Below are 15,311 nucleotides of genomic sequence, written 5' to 3'. Positions count from 1 at the left end.
CCTTCTCCGACACAAAACATTGTTTGAATATCTTATCCACACCTCCTACTTGAAGAATTCTTGCCCCCAAACTCACTTCCCTTCACTGTTTCACTGATCTTTGGTCCCAGATTCCTGCATTTTCAAAGGTAACTTTAGTTTTCGTATATACATACATAAATGATATGTTTAGACTTTAGAGTATATCATACCATGTTCTCGGATTCCATGTGCGAAAGTATCAGCCTTCTTCCCAAGCTTGTTCATCCTTTTAACCACAAAATTTCCTTTGCCTGAAATTCCAAAACTTTCTCATTAGCACTAAACTCTTCATTATGATTTCAAAACCCTTCACGGATTAATGAGAGAACCTACCTTTTCTAAATGTGTTAGAACCCTTCAGCAGGTGATGGAATTTGATACTGGCCAGCAGAATCCGGTAAGTAGCATCTCGATGCTCCCTCAATTCGGTATGTTGACGATTTTATCGGAACTCCAATGACCTGATCAGGCATCTGGATCATTATTTTCTGATGGATGAAATGGAAAAGGAAGAGTTGTTTTATTTTGTGATTATTAACTTTGGATTTGGTAATGGTATTAAAGGGATGGCTGAACATACTTTTTTGTTTGCATGAGTCACCTGTTGCTCATCAAAAAGATAAAGATAATATTTAAAAGCAAAAAATGAAAGGTTGGTTAGTTGAGACACCTTTTAAAATCAGAAAAGATCCTAACAGACATCATGGATTCGAAGCTTTTATGAGTTGGAATTGCAGCTTTCTGATGTCTGCCTCTGCTTTAATACTGATAAAAAGAAAAGAAGGGGAACAAAGGTAGAGATTTTGAGGAACAAATTGCATGGTTAAAAGATACGATGATGCAGTGATGAAGGTGGAACATTTTTGAGATATGTCATGCCACCATGTATGTGAGATCAGCTGTCATATCCAGGAATTTAAATTATGATTATGGTTGTGTTTTTCAGTCGCGTTGTATTTATCACGGTTTACGGACATAATAAATGGTTCATGACATTACCCGGTCTAAACAAGCTGTATGTGAGATCAGCTGTCATTACCCTGTCGCTTTTTGAATCCCCGGTCATATCCACCAGCATCTTCAAATGATAGTGATGGCATTATGTTTCCAGGTCCTGAATCTTCGAATGAATTCAACAAAGTTTTGGTTCATAGGGTGGCAAGAAAGTTGGTAACATGACACTTTTCTGTTCAAATTGTATAAATGGTTCATATACTTTAAGCAGGTTGTGGAATTAGTCCTCTACTTTAATACGAGTAATTTTTGTTCTCTACTTTGTGGGCTGGGAAATCTCAATCCAAGAATCTTACCAAATGAACCAATAGAATAGTAAGTAAAAAAAAATGGATAACGCCAAAATAATGGAAAATGCAAATAGAAGATAATAGTAGGATTGGAAATTTAGAATTTCTAAACTTGTTAAGTAGAGGGATCAAAATAATGAAATTAAAGTATAAGGACTAATTCAGCAATCTGCATAAAGTACAGGTACTATCCATAAAGTTTGACTTATTTTTTAGTAACTTTCAGGACTTTAAAGTTCTCCAGTCTCCAACAAATACTTGGGCGAAAAATCATTTGCAGAAAACCTTCTTTACATTTGTAAAACTGATGGGTTTCTTTTTTCTCCATCTCCGGAATTGGTGATATCGTGGATGCTAGATCGGCTCCTATCTTTGTGTCGGAACGGTTTTTAAGTTTTTTTTGTTAGACGGTGACGATCCAATTTAATTTTAAAAGACTAAGTGAAATTTGAGTTTGGAAAAACAAATAAATTTATAGTCGCAATCGACTTTTGAGATAGATAGATTGAATACCTAAATACGTTATTTTAAAAATAATTAAGGAAAATTATTTTAAAAGACAAAAATAGCCTACTTTTAACAATAAATTCATTTTGAAAAAAAGGTCAATTATGTGCATGAAAGTATGAACACCCCACAATGCCCGAAATCAATACCTAAGCAATCATACGTCATCTAATTATTTAAACTTACAAATTTGAATATATAGATATATATAGATATATATTATGATCCTTTTAATTTAAAGAATTAACATAGATCGCTATTCTGTTAGTGAGAACACTGTCTTATCAATTCCTCAAATTATATCTACATTGCCTTGAGATTTACAAAATTAAAAAATGATGATAAATTAAATAAACGTTGTGAATGCATCGTGAATGCATATAATACTTTTATCACTCATATCACAAAATAAAATCATTTAAAAAAAACTAAAAAGACATTCTTTCGAACGAACAATCCTCGAAAACATATTCTTGTTAGTTAAGAGGTGTTTTAACATATTTCTCTTACAAAAGAACATTTTCTTGATTTTAAGAAAAAATATATTTAATATATTTAAAAATCATTCGAATATAAAAATATTATTTTATACGAACAATTCTCATAAACACGCTTCTTATTAGTCAAGTGGCATCCCCATAGATTCTTCTTATAAATTAATATTACCTTAATTTTTAACAAATTATATGTTTAATATATTGAAAAAACATTTGAATATATATATATATATATATATATATTATATATATATATATATAAAAGAAAAAAATCGGTTTATACGGATAATCTTTGAAAATTTAATGAATTAAGAGGCATTATTATATATCTTTTTTAAAAAATATTATTTTAATTCTTTAATAAGTAACATATTTACATATATCTTAAATTTAATATTTAATATACAAAATATAACTATGGAAAGTATACATTATATGTGCATAAATAATATAAAAAATACATGTAAAGTGCGAAACATGCTATATATATACATACATACAGTTAGGGATGGGTCGGGTTTGGTCGGATTTTTGATCCACCCAATCCGACCCGAAAACAATGACTCCTCCACCCGAAATCCGACCCGCATAATATATACTCTCCACCCGACTTGAACCCGACCCAAAATAATAAAAAATATTATTTTTATTCAATAAAAACAGTGATTTAATTCAAAAATAATATATATAGGGTATTATTATAATTATTCCTAAATATATAAGGTAAACAAATTTCAGGTCAGGTCGGGTATTTTTCACCGTAAACACGAATTCAACCCGACCCGAACCAAACCCGATTTTTTTTAAAGAAACCCGACCCGATCGGGTCGGGTCGGATTAGAACCCGTCGGGTTCCGGTCGCATGCCCATCCCTACATACAGTATAGTACTTGGAGAAACATAATCCTTTATATAGTGCGAAATCTGCGGCATAACATAATCCAGTTCAACTTCTTAGCATATCAACCTGATATAATGTTATATTGCGGTGTTCCTTTATAATATATATATTGTTTGATTGATCCTTTATGATACAACTTCTTAGCATAGTCTTGTAAAGATAACATTTAAAGAAAAAGATGATGTCACGATGGAAAGATCCAATTTCTTCTTTGGGGCATTCTCCAACATGTTCAGCAAACAAAGTTGAGTGCAACTTTCATTATTCCCGGGGTCTCGAACTGACATATAACCTAGTTGACTCGTGTGTTAAAATGGATAAACTATACCTTTAGTACCTAAGCCATTACTTTTGCGCTGTTTTGGTACCCAAATTTTTTATAGCTTTAAAAATATTCCTAACGACAAACAAACCCTCTAGAGAAGCAACGTGTGGAAACATAAACACTATCGGTACTAATCTATAAGTTATATCTTGAGAGAACAAAACATAAAAGAGCCTGAGAAACTAGAAACAACAAAGTAACAAGAGACTCAAAACGTTTGAGAATGAAATTACTTTGTAGTCTCCGATGCTCGAATTTGGGACCTCTAGGAATATTATCATTTCTTCAATCACTGAGGTAACTTGGTTCGTGCCCTACACTATTCTTTGTTTTAAGCAATTATCTTCTTCAATTAAGCAATCAAATAGAATATGTATTATCCTTTAAGTATAAGGCCAAGTCCGGTGATCTAGGCAAGTCCAATATTGAGCATAAACCCCTTTTTGCTCACACTTATGCACAAGTCTCAAACCCAAATTCGTAGTCCGTGACACTATACAAGTCATTCAAAACTCTCAAACTGCATGCCTTAAAAAACTTAGTTAAGACAACCTTTTTCTCTTGCTCTGATCGTAAGGTGTGGATTTAAAACTTTCTGAGTAGACGACGTAGCTTTCTTATGCCTGCCACTACTTTAACACTAATATAAGAAAGAGGTAAGATTAGAGCAAACACGACCGGTCGGTCAAGCTGCTCATCTTGATTCCCTCATATTTCTATAGGTCATGGGTTCTAAACCCACTAGGAGTACTTTCCTCCTTTCCTTAAAATCCCCTTCCTCATCCCTCTGGATAAAATTACGATTAGATTTAGAATTTATAATAAAAAAAAGCGAGATTCCGGAACGAAATTGAAAAGTTGCGAAAATGCCAGTGAGTAAAGGTCGAACATTTTTAAGAAATGTCAGCCATGTGAGGTCAACCGTCATTACCCACTGTCATTTCTCACTTTAAAATGACAGTTTACAGAGAACACCACAAGTAGCTCTCTCCAATGTTAATGGGAATTCCTTCAAGCTTGATTTCAATCTGAAGGAGTAATTCTTGGTATTCCATGTCATCTTACAATAAAAGGATATTTAAAAAAGAAAAGCTCTTTTGAAAAAGAAATGAACCATAGCTTATATTAGGTGGAAATGACCACGCAGATTAAAGCTATTATTTAACATAAAAGGAAGCCATGACTTGTTTGTGTCAAAGCTTAAAGAAATATAACAATGGGGTTGGGTGAGTTTGGTACTTTAATGTTGGCTGCAAAAACAACTGCTTCCACATCAGTAGCCCTCCGCACATGACATTAAGCGAACGGAAATTGTGTGGAAACATATATGAGATCAGTCACCTTCAAAATCTGCAGCATAACATTATTCACCTAAAATCCTAAGCATGTCAACCTCATATAGTGATATTTACTCAAGGAAACCAACAACTGACTCGAGTGCAAGAGCGCCTAGGCTACCAACGAACATATCCGTCACAGGTGCATCGTCAGGCCACTGCCTAGGCTACCTACTAAGGAACCAACTGATTCGAAATGTTCTTAGGTATGCTGCTCGTAAAAGCAAAATATGTTTTGGGGGGGGGGGGGTTCTTCCATGAAACTTATAAGCATAGACTAATTCTACTGAGCACGCATGCATCAGAGGATGTGGAAACAAAAAGGTGCGGAAATGATGTTTCTAAATTCTGCCATATTTATTTTCCTTCTCCACAGTTGCCTATACACATACATGTAAACACTATCCCAATGGCTTATTTAGATTAAAGAAATGAAGGACACAAACTTGTTTGTGCTTGCAAATAAACAAATATTATTCAGGCTAAATTGGAAAACCCCGTAACCCAATATCTGCACAAGCTAGTCGACTTCTGTCCTTTGTACATTTGGCAGCTAAACAGCACATTACCTATGAGAAGATGCATGAGGCAATGGGTATGTCGCAGGACCCATGTTCACCAGAGCTCTGGGAAACACTGTTACTGGTACAGGAGCTCTCACTCCGTAAGCCAGATGTGGTGGGGCCAGGAAGATTCACTGGCATGCCAACCGCTGAGACTAGGGGCCCTCCTATCGGTTGCCCTATAGTTGGAGCACCGTACACACCAACACCAGCTGGTGCAACAGGATGTTGAGGGGGCTGTTGCACTGAATTTCCAGACAAACCTCCAGCTGCAGCACCAGTTGATTGACCAGTGATCGGCCCTTGGGGTGCTGAAATATCTCCATTGCCGACACTGGTGATGTCGTGGATGCTAGATCGCCTCCTATCTTTGTTCATGGAATTCAACCGAATGAAATACTTTTGTGCATGACTTGCCACTTGTGTTGGTGTTCTTGAGACCACATAATTTCGGGATATGCTTCGCCAGTCACCTTTCCCATATTTCTCCAAACCGAGAAGAAATAACCTGTTTTTCAAGATTAAATCATTACTACCATAATATGAAAAGCCTATTGCTCAAATGAAATATCAAAATACATCTCAAAACTCATAGAATAACAATAAAGACCATTCATAAAACAATAAGCAATTTCTTAAGGACAAGTTATCCCAGTTTATGAATATTTCCTATGCGCTAGGAGAAGACATCATAGACCAACTAAAGCTAAATAATATGTTCGGTAACGACCAAATTCAGGCATAAAAAACTCATCAAGAGAATGGAAACTAAAACATCAAGAAGCTAAGCTGCGTAACACCCTGTTTTAAACAGGTGCATTCTGGGCAGAACATACATTGTGATATTTACTTGAACACGGTCAATTCTAAATGAGACTAAAATTCAATCCATCATGCTTCTAAAAGAAAATATATAACAAAGGAAACACATTCAATATATATGCATTTACAATTCACAAGCTCTAAGAAACCAGAATATCAAGTTTATATTATCATCACAGTAATCTCCACCTGTTGTGGGCCAAAAAGAAACCACACCTCTTCAATGATATCAGATAACGATGTTTTATAGCAAATGAAGTTATTTTTAGTGCATACAAAATTAACCACCAGTAAATTACAAGAAAGCACAGGATTAAAGCTTAAGCAGAGACACAGCACCAATAACTCACAAAGAAACCATCAAATGAAATCATCGCAGTAGAATGCAGGTATATAATATATCATATATAGTGCATACTCAGAAAGGCATGGTTTTCCACCATAATGTAAGTGATACATGAATCAAATTGCCCGGCAGAGCGTACATGGCTATATAACCTAAGCACCATTTCATGAGACTAGATTGATGAAATAAATCACATATGATTTTTCATAAATTCTTTTCCTATACGGTAGCCTGATGAAAGGTTAATTTTCTACCATAAACCTTCTCAAAATGTCCCTTCCCTTCCATATTATAACCAAATTTTGGCAAGCACTTCAATCATGGAACCATAAACTGCTATACCAAAAAAGCATGTTGAACACGATAGACATATGCCAGCAGAAAGCAACAAGAACCTAAAATACTGATTTTAAGTAAAACAAATATGGCTACATGGTGATGTGTCATGTGTGTCAGACACAGTTAGATGGTTAATCTGCATATAACATCCACAAATGTCACACAGGTAACACATGACGATAACATAATTATTCTCTCTAGGATAGAAAATTATACGTCTTCCACGTGGAAACATCGAGATCGGTTTTGACTTCAATTATTTCACATATTCAGGACATATTATCATCTACTGACTGACAGGCATCAAAAGATTAAGAGTAACGCACAGCAGCAATAAAGTCGTAGAAGATCTAATCTTCCAAACAACGAACAAAGGATAATCAACAAATAGAATTTTCGAAATGTGTAAAGCAATTTCTGCAAATGTTTTTTCAGATAAAGATTCAAAATACGGATAGGATACGTAAAACCAAAATATAATAAGTTTAAGTCGTTACTAAATATTAAGCATGAAGAATACTAAGTATTGAAGTTCCAAAGCGCAAAACAAAAGGAGCATATATCATTCAAGATAAAAACAGAAAATAAAGAAGTCTAAACCGTAAGAACTAATTCACCTGTGCTCCTCCTCTGTCCAAGCAGTCCCCTTGCGACGTTCCTGGTCAGACCTCGAATTCTTACCCCTATGATTTGACTCACTGCTATTATGCCCTAAATTGCTATTTCCTTTCTTACCAGTTCCTTCGCCACTGCCATGGCCTGCTGAACCATCAGAATCATAAGGAGGGAGAGGCACACAACCCGATTCAATCCGGTTAACATCTTCCACTAGAATCTCATAGTGTTCTTTAATCTCTTCCAAACTTTTCCCAGGTACAGCAGCTGCAATTTTCTCCCAGCGATCAGAACAGTCCTCGGGATAAGTTGCAATGGCATTCTCAAATGCCTTATCTTGGTCTCTACTCCACTTGGAGCTATTGCCAGGTTCATTCGCAGACATCTAGAATATCACCTGCGGGAAGAATGAACTGAAATCACTAAAAGTTTGTAATGCATATCCAAAATCATGGATTTTCAAGAATAGTCCAGGATTATTTCAGTTGTGGATTTCACTAAATACAGTTCTGATGTAATAACTAAACAATGGAGAAGAAATTTCAAGCAAAAGAGGGTATTGATGAAAGAGAAGGAAACAGAGATTTTTTTTTTTGAAAAGTCATAAAATCAAAGATGATAAATGGCATTCAAAACATTAAAAACTAGAGACTAGTGCATATTGAATTCAATGGTAAGGGAATCAGGGTTTCTAACTGAGAAATACATTTATTAAAGAGTTAATACCAAAAAAATGTAAACCCAGAAATCTATGGAGAATTCAGGTTACTAAGTCTGATTCAAGCAAAGTTCAATAAATCCAAAACGCTTAAAAAGTTGCAGCAAATTCTTCAGCTTCTCATTCTTTGTTTTCTTCAGCTAATTAATCAGTTATAAGGCTCACCAGAACTTAGCAGCAAATTCAAATGATCTCCCTATCATGTTTAAATCAAAACAAAAACAGAAAAGATCAATTAAAGCACTCAAAAGTACAAGTTGCATTCACGAGGTCACTTTAAGTCTCACTTCACTATTTTATATTAAAAGAGTCAAACTGTAAACAAAAAGCAAAAGAAGTTTTAGGAATACCAAAAAAAAGTTCAATTTAAAGGGTTACTTCAGAAGAAATATATGATTTTTCTTTTACAATTCTCATTGAAGATTCCTACCCAGTAATGAATGATTTGATAATTTCAAGATTTTTCTAGGCTAGAAAAATAGGACAGACTAAACGAGTAATAAAGCTAACCTCGTATTCCTTCAAACCTAAAACGAAGCTCACATTTACTGTGCAAATCGCCATAAATTGAAACACCACCTCCAATTAATATCGAGATTCTGACACTTTAACGGATAAGCTTTTTTTCTTCCAAATTATACAAGCACGCAAAAATCCAACCTTCGATGATGCCAAAACTTTTTTTTCCCCAAAACGTAAAATCCTTGGTAAACATTTCTATTGTAAAGTTTACATACTCGAAGTACATGTAAAAGAAGAAAACAACAAACAGCTAGCGTGTATAAAATTGAAAATGAAAGAAGAAAAAGAAAATCCAAAAGGAAAAAATCTCACAAAATTGTTGACAATTTTATCTAAACATACGAATTACAACAGATGTTGATGGTTTATCTTGAAAAATTCAGCAAAGGAAGTTGCAGTATGGGTCAAGTGTCCCACCTGTAACAACAACTTTGCCTACAAATGGGTCATTCCAAGCTGCTCACACACCATTACAATGGAATCCGCCATTAGTAACGAAGAGAAACTAAACCATTTTATATAAAAAAAATTATTAAAAAAACAATTTTTTCAGAGGAAAAAGAGAAGCAAACAAAGAATATATCTATGAGTAGAAGAAGATGGGATACTAATACTATAGCCATCCGTAATGATTGACTATCAATCATTACCTTTCTCTTCTTTTTTCCTTTCTAAGTGGTGCTTGGTGTTGCAAATATGGAAAAAGAAATGAAAAAGAAAAAATCAAAGCATAGTTGTTTTTTATCAAAGCAAAGAAAAGTTTCATCATTTAACTTTATACACATGGTTGCTCTTTTGTCGTCTTCTTCTTTTACATGGGGTTTTCACCTCATTTCAGCTTTTAATCTCAATTATATATATTCAAAGGATTTTTTTTCATTTTAATATTAAGACCGAAGTGGACCTTTTGGAAGCTTAATTTGGAAATCTACGGGTATTTTTGGTTTTTGCCTTAATAAAACAAGGAAATAAAATAAAATCCACTCTATTTTTTAAAAAATTTGATTCTTGAATTTAAATTCCGCCATATATTATCTCAAAGATCATAGTAATATTGAAAAAAAAAATTAATTTTCTTTAGTTGGTGTGTCATTCATTTTTTTTTTCTATAAAATAAAGGTAGAACACATTTTAATGTTGGTTGTCGATCGTCGATATTGTTTGTTGTCTTTTTCTTTTTTATATTGTATCTATGTTTTATTTTTTTCCAATAAATTTATCTGTGTAACACGTTTTTATCTACTTTATGACATATTTTCTTATGTTTTCTGACATGTTTTTTATTGTTTTGTATTTTTTTCATTTATCTTTTTTTAAGAGTTGATTTGACATCGCTAAGATTGATAAAGATGACGATTATATGATATCTTATTGATTTTCCCTTCTTTAGACCATCGGATTAGATTTGGATAGCCGATTTGATTATGTGGATAACTTTTGACGGAACTCGAATTTGATTTGCGGTTTGTCAGTGGTCTTTCAATAGTTTGATCACCTTTTGTAGTTCGTCTGTCAATGCGATTAGATTTGATTGTATCTATATTTGTCGAGTTTCTTAGTTAGATTTTTAATTTTTCGTATGGTCCTTATTTGATCTTAAATTGCTAGTTTTGTTTCAAAGATTATTAGAATTTTTCTAATCATGTGCTTAATTTATTATTGTGGTTAAATCTTTATTGTAATTTGAGATATTTTTAATTTAGAATAAAATTAGTTGTTTTCATCAAAAAAAAATTCTATCGTATATTTTAATTTTTAATTGAATTAAAGAAAGTAAAAAAAATATAGACTTTTAGAATTAATGGGAATAAAAAATGATTAATTTTTAAAAAATGACAATTTTAACGGGTTATGAGGACCCAAAAACCTTTTATGGACTAAATTGAAAAATTATCAAATTAGTGACTAGATTTTAGTTTATCCCATGAGTGTCGAGATTCAATGGCAACTTGTCCTGTAATAATGAAATTGTGAACCTACCATTTATGGCCACGTAAGCAAGAGATCAAAGTTCACGAGTCTAACAAACCACATGCTACGTGGCCCATGGTTTTATCACGCAATTTATTCCCAGTTTTATTTAGGGTAAAATATATATATAGTCAACCAATTATCATTTTTATTTTTTTTCGGTCACCTAATTATTATTTTCTAAAAAAATCAAACTTAAAGTTACGTTCTTATCACTCATCATTAAAAAATTAACGATGATACCAAATTGTTATCATAAGATAGTATAATTTCATCATTAAAAAAATTCAAAAATTATCACATCAACATTTTTGTTTATTTTTAATGATGGGTGATCAAAACGGAACTAAAACATAACGCTAGATATGATTTAAAAAGAATGACTGAGATCAAAACAAAAATCAAAATTATAGTTAAGTGACTAAATATGTAGTTTACCCTTTTATTTAATAATATTTTAATTATTTTTTTTCACTTTGGTTAAGTTTATTTTATAACTAGAGAAAGGGTAGAATTCAAATTTTTTTATTAATCTGGGATAAGTACAAGATATTATATGTTCAAAGATAACTCTCCACCGTTTGATATTGAATGTTCACACCCCTGATTTCCTGATGCTCGAACTCGAGATCTCAATAAATAGCAACAATTCATTTACCACTAAGGTCGCTCGGTTCGTACCAAAATTCAAATCTTGAATAGTTATAAGATGGTTAAATAATTATGGAATGATATCTAGTTCAAATTTATAATTTATCTATGAAGGATTTAAAATATCGTAAGCATTTGGAATTTCTTTAGAAATTTGTATTGTTTGCTTAAGCATTTAGATTGAATGGTTTAATTTGAGTGTGTACGGTATATCCGACTCGATGATTATTTGCTGAAAATTATAAATATGATCCAATTTGTTCATGTGTATTTATAAATATTAATAATTTATATATCATTGGAATTCATGAAGATATGTTAATTATAACTCATGAAGAGCTTTAAAAACATGTTGATATTTAAAGACCATATTTAAGATAAAGAATCTTAAAATTAAGTTTTATCTCGTTTTATAGATCTAGTAGTTAGATATTAGGGTTGTTCATAGACAGTTAATCATACCGTTTAGTCTAAATGGTAGTTTAACCGTTATAACGATTATGAGATTTTTCTAACCGTAACTTAACCATTAAAAAACAGATAATTACTAACGGTTAACCATTATTAACTGTTCGGTTATAGGTTAACCTATTACATTTATCTGTCAATTTTTTTCCATAATTCATATTACAAAAAAATGTAACACTTAACATATACTTATATCAGTGTAAGTGAATAAAATAAACAAGTGTAGCATTTAATACATAATTACACCGGTATGAGTGAATAAAAAAAAGTGTAGCATTTAATTTATACTCACACCGGTGTAAGTGAATAAAATAAAAAAATGTAGTACTTAACACATAATTATATTGGTGTAAGTATATTTCTATATTTAAAAATAATAATAAATAGTAAATAATATATATATATATTAAATTATTTGTATACAAATTTTATTAAATTTATATAAATTATAAATAATAGAAATTTATTAAGTTATTTGTGTAAAAATATAATAAATTAGAAATATAATTATAAATATAATTTATTAAATGTTAATCATTGTTAACCATTTATCAAAATTCATAATCGTAACATTAACTGTTAACCATCATTTTTAGCGGTTCGGTTAACTGAAATCGTTTAGTATTAACGGTCCGGTTAATTAACCTGCTAAATGCAACGGTTATACCAGTTAATGTTTACGGTTAACGGTTTCGTATTTTTTTGAACACCCTTATTAAATATAATTTTTTTTAATGAATGGAAACATACTAAAAGGATCTTAAATAAATTCAAAAGAGATAAAGTATGTCTATTGAGTACCTCAATGATTTTAAGATTATAAAATGTGAATAAAGATAATTTTTATCTTCAAATAGGAGAAAATAAATTATTAGTCTAGAAGCACTATATCGTAATTGGTTCATAGGCTTCATATCTTAGTTGGTTCAAAAGTATTTATCTAAATGCTACAATATCATTATCTTTAGATCTTCAATTGTTTGATACAAAATATGTAAAAATAATTGTTATGCACAAGACAAGACAAAAATATATTTAACTAGGACTATTATTAACCAAATACATCCAGGAGATACATGATTTGCTTTCACATGACAATGTGTCATTCATCTTGTACGAAGATAATAATAGAATGTACGTTCAATTGAAAAGATGATACATCAAAGGAAACATATTTTTCTTAAGCTTACTCCCTCATGATCTTTAAAAGAACAGTAATACAAATATTTGATGAATCTATTTTTATGATAATTTGAAAGATTTATTGACCAATGCATTATTTATTTCAAAATTTGAAGATTTTATTCAATATTAAATTGTAAAAAGTCAAATATATCATATAATATTACCAAGACAAGAGTAAATACATGTTACATTATTTTTTCTTAACCAAAGTTTTGTCTTACAGAATTTTCCTAGTAAGATTTTTAATGAGGTTATTAGAGTATTAATCAATTTTGTTTAGTCTGTTGTAACCATCTTGATATTCTGGTAGGTTATGCAGTTAGTATTGAATAGTGTATATATAATAGGAATGTCCATTATTTCAAAATATATACTTTTGTAACTCATTTCTTGCGAAAAGAATGCTAGAATGATGTTTAATCTTTCACGTATTCTTTGTTGACTTTTGTCAAAATTCTTATCGTCTTCCCTTTTCTTCTTAGGTTAGACTGAATACTATTCTTTTGTGCTCATTATTCAGGATCTCTATTGCTATTCTTTTTTTCTCAGTTTTTACAATTCTATTCTTGGTGTCAAAGTTATTTCGATTGTTTTCTTGAAGAGTTTTTCAACATCTTTCAACGATCTTCTCATTTGTAATACTTCGTCCTTGATTGATTCTTTTTTACTTTCAGTTGTAGATTGATTCAGAATTGATTAATGAGGTGATCTTGTTTTTGTTCTACATTAAGGATGATCACTAATGTTCAATCAGACTTATTCGTTGCATTTCTTTTGTTCTTCGAATGATCTACGATTTTAGATTGGGTTGTTGTGTTCCTTTTTCTTTGTCTAATTTTACTCTTGCATTGTTTGCCTGGTTTATAGGTTATTCTTCTGTGTTGTTCGATCTGTGTTTTGTGCTTTGCTCTATGTGTTTGTTGTTTTCAGTAAGACTAATTCTGTGAATGAAAGTATTTTAAATGCTACTGATAGTTCAACTTCTGTTGTTTCTAATAGGTTGTTATCTACTAAGAAAATAAATGTGACTTTAGATGATCATAATTATCTGTTATGGTATCAACAAGCTTTTCTTACAATCAAAATTCATAGGTTGCAGAAATATATTGACTCTAATATTTCTTGACCTACACAATATATAACAAGAGACGACATAGTTAGTTTAAATCTTGAATATGATATGTATGAGGAACAAGATAGAGAAGCTCTTGCTTCGTAGTTGCTCCCACTCTTAATGGCTAAACCACTTCTAGGTTAATGTCTTGTAGAAGAATGTTTCAGTCTCAAAGAAAGAGAGATCAGAGTATGAGAGAATATTTTATGAAAATTAAATTTGTCTATGACAATCTAGTTAAATGTACTGAGATAATTTCAGAACATGAACATGTCACTGCTATATTGAATGTTTTGTCGCCTAAATTTGAATATGTTGTTATTTTCATAATTGCTACCTCCACTTCTTTAAGCTTAAGATCTGTTAGCATTATACTTCTTGATGCAGACACGAGGCAGTCTCATATTCTTAGTCATGTGACAAATGAACACGTGTCTTCTCATAATAGTTCTCAATCTGAATATCAAAACAAGGGTGAATATGTTGAGAATACTGCTCAAAACTTTAGTAACGGTAACAACAACAGTAAGAGTAGAGGTCGAGGATGATATTCATCATTTAAACCTCAGTATCAATTGTGTGGTAAGATGAGACATCTTGTTGAAAGATGTTACTATATATTTGATATGAACTATAAGAATGAGTCATCTTGTCCTATACAGAACAATAACAATATGGTCTATTCTAGTGTTCAAGCCGATGCTAACACTTGCACTTATAATTACTACAGCAATAACAACTTTACCCCTTATAATTTGATATATTATGTGTCTACCCTATTGATGACAATTCCTCAAGTCTCTTTTTTCGTCCACAAATTTATTATATTGTTCATATCAGGCCTAATTAAATACTCCCAATATTTCTTCATTCCCTGCTGGAAATGTTGCTCATTTCACTATTGTTGTTCAACTACATGTCTACTTTCAAGCTTACATAGCTACACCTAAAGTAGTGATGATAATTGTAACACCCCAATTTAGGTTCTAAAATTTAGAAATTATAAAGTGGTGGATTTAATTGGTAATTTGAAAGAAACAGTGGGTTAAATTGTAAAATTTTAAAGTTGGCAGACCTTTTTATAAAGTGTAGAAAGTTCAGTGGC

The 15,311-nt window shown here is 31.6% G+C and overlaps 2 pseudogenes; one reads left to right on the top strand and one right to left on the bottom strand.

Annotated features, from left to right (window-relative positions):
- Positions 1 to 5,345: 5,345 nt before the first annotated feature.
- On the bottom strand, positions 5,346 to 8,994 carry LOC120163651 (annotated as a pseudogene).
- A 5,660-nt stretch (positions 8,995 to 14,654) lies between these two features.
- Positions 14,655 to 15,311, top strand: part of LOC120163702 — a 32,232-nt pseudogene continuing 31,575 nt past the window's right edge.

The sequence above is a fragment of the Hibiscus syriacus genome, unplaced genomic scaffold (genome assembly GCF_006381635.1).
Source record: "Hibiscus syriacus cultivar Baekdansim isolate YM2019G1 unplaced genomic scaffold, ASM638163v2 tig00111493_pilon, whole genome shotgun sequence".
Classification (NCBI taxonomy): domain Eukaryota; kingdom Viridiplantae; phylum Streptophyta; class Magnoliopsida; order Malvales; family Malvaceae; genus Hibiscus; species Hibiscus syriacus.
Note: the sequence above shows the minus strand (reverse complement) of the source record. Positions and strands in the feature narration are given on the sequence as shown.